Here is a 2,563-nt window from a genome sequence, read left to right as displayed (position 1 = left end):
GCATCTAAAATAGTATCTCACTTGTTTAAATAGATCTGTGTAAGTTTTGTCCTTCTTTGATCCAATCAGTAAATTCGCAATCGCAAATCATATTGGGCACAAACAACAACTTTTAAGGCTATTTCCAACCTTCTTTCCCCCCCCCCCTTCCCGGTATTTTCAAATTTATGAGAGGGTCTTAAAAGTTAAGGTTCATATTATATAAAGGTTGAGTAAGTTACACAGGATCTATGGATTAATTGATTAGCTTTGTTTCTACTATATTTAAAAGCTTTTTTTTCCCCCAGCTAATTTCATGCCTAATCACTTTTAGAAAAAGCACTTTATAACCTTGAAACTTACGAAAAAAATTCAGTTATTCACAATTTCAAGGTCAAATATTCATTTACCCCAAATTACACTACTTGCTCTTTTTTGGTACTTTTCATTAGTAAAATTATAACCTACAATTCATTCAATGCATTCAGAGAAATTCACCAAGTTATTCAATGTGATGATATTCAGTGAAATATCTAACGTTTGTGGTACACTGCCAGCACAAGTAAATTTTGTAGCTCAAAATCTAAGTTAAAAATCCTCGTTTCGTTGAATTTTGAATGTTTTTTTGACTTTTTTTTGGATCAATGTCAACCATTCGTATTTTTTGTTAAAATAGTAAATAGTAGAACACGAATAGTTATCAATTTATTTCCTTTTCACACAAAAAATATTTCCATGCTTAAATCGATGTGTTTTATCAGTTGACCGTCAGTATTAATCTCTCAAAAAGAAATTTTTTTTCTTGTAAACTTGAAAACAGTTATTGTCTAATAGCTTAAGCATGTTTTAACTTCAAGGTATCCTGAAAACGTCAACAAAATCAAAAATATCAGCTATCCAAAATTATCTTATTCTTTCAAAAATTGGTCCTCAATACTCCCATTGTCAAAAACATGTAGTATGAATATTTTTAAAATGAGCAAATATGAATATTTTTGAAATGACATTACTGCCGTATGAATTTTTAACGAGTCAATTAACATGTTTGATGAATGAATGAAACATGATTACTTAACAAACATGTTTGATGAATGAATGAAACATGATTATGTAACAAACATGTTTGATGAATGAATGAAACATGATTATGTAACAAACATGTTTGATGAATGAATGAAACATGATTATTTAACAAACATGTTTGTTGAATGAATGAAACATGATTATTTAACAAACATGTTTGATGAATGAATGAATGATTATTTACCGAGGATTAACAAACCTCTATAACGAGATGGTTATGGGCAAAATATTTTTTCCCCCTGATTTAAAGCATTTCTCAAAGCATATGCAATGATTACAGTGTTATACATTTAACGAAAAATTTGTCAAAAAATTCCAATACATATATTCATTAAAATGCCAGGTAACTACAATTAAAAACTGTAGCTTTAAATTTATAAAATAAATTATAATTCAATTTCTACGTTTTTAATTATTCCTACATTTTTTAACACGAATTATGAGACATTTGTATGATTTGGATTATAAAAATTATTGGTTACATAAAAACTAAGAAATATAGATTGTATTAGCTTCAATGATTTGTTTTATAAATCACCGAACTTACATAAATTTGCAAAATTGTTTGCTTACATGGTTAGATTTTCGTAAATTGAAATCAACAAAAAGCCATTTGAGACAATTTGGAATTTTTTCTTCTTCTTTTTTTAGCAGCATTGCTCGTTTGTCGAAATGTCATTTACAAGCATTTTTCCCTTTTTGCTCTTAGTGGATTTAGCCGACTTTTTCGCAGCTTAAGACTTCTTTCCCTAGACGGGTTTTCTCTGTTTAGTTGAGCCTTTTTCAGCCTGAGACATTTTGTTTCCGCTTCTAATGATGCTACAACCATAATTCTTCCGACACTACTGAAGTCTGGAATTTTTGCTCTCATATCAGTCAAACTGTTTGAAAAATAAATTTCATCTAGTTACATTGGAGATTCCTTATCGTTTTTCGAAGTCAAGCAAATATATTTGAAATTTAAAAACAAGTACTGTATTTCGAATCCAAAAAAAAATAAATAAATAAATAAAGTAAATAAATAATAATAATAATAATAATAATACATATATATATAATTTTTGAATGAAATACATAATTTTTATATACTTTTTAAAATTATTGTGATACATTATCTTGATTATAAAGTGTCCAATTTATTATTTATTTCACAGCTAAAGCAAAAACTTTAAAACGAGCCTGCCAGGATTCGAACCTGGAATCTCCTGATTCGTAGTCAGGCGCGTTATCCGTTGCGCCACAGGCCCCCATACAGAACCTGCTTTTTGTATAGATTACTATAGACGATTGCAACGCTCTCCCCATCTGGGGTGAAGACTGGTTCCACGCCATTTGCCCTTCTCCCTTCCCTCTCCTCCTCTTTTCAGTTGTATAGGAATATACTACGATATTTTCTTCCTTTCTTAATAATTTTCGTATTTAATTGTTAAAAAATATTTTTTAAATTTCCATGACTCATTCTTTCAGAACGATATTCAATGTAGTTTTCCATTCCATATAT

The 2,563-nt window shown here is 29.1% G+C and overlaps 1 non-coding gene across 1 annotated transcript; it reads right to left on the bottom strand.

The window, feature by feature from the left end:
* Positions 1–2,236: 2,236 nt before the first annotated feature.
* TRNAR-ACG (transfer RNA arginine (anticodon ACG)) lies at positions 2,237–2,309 on the bottom strand. Its single transcript has one exon. It is a non-coding gene; the product is annotated as a tRNA-Arg (tRNA).
* Positions 2,310–2,563: the final 254 nt, after the last annotated feature.

This window comes from Parasteatoda tepidariorum, chromosome 2 (genome assembly GCF_982258835.1).
Source record: "Parasteatoda tepidariorum strain Cologne lab strain chromosome 2, Ptep-v5.0, whole genome shotgun sequence".
Lineage (NCBI taxonomy): Eukaryota > Metazoa > Arthropoda > Arachnida > Araneae > Theridiidae > Parasteatoda > Parasteatoda tepidariorum.
Note: the sequence above shows the minus strand (reverse complement) of the source record. Positions and strands in the feature narration are given on the sequence as shown.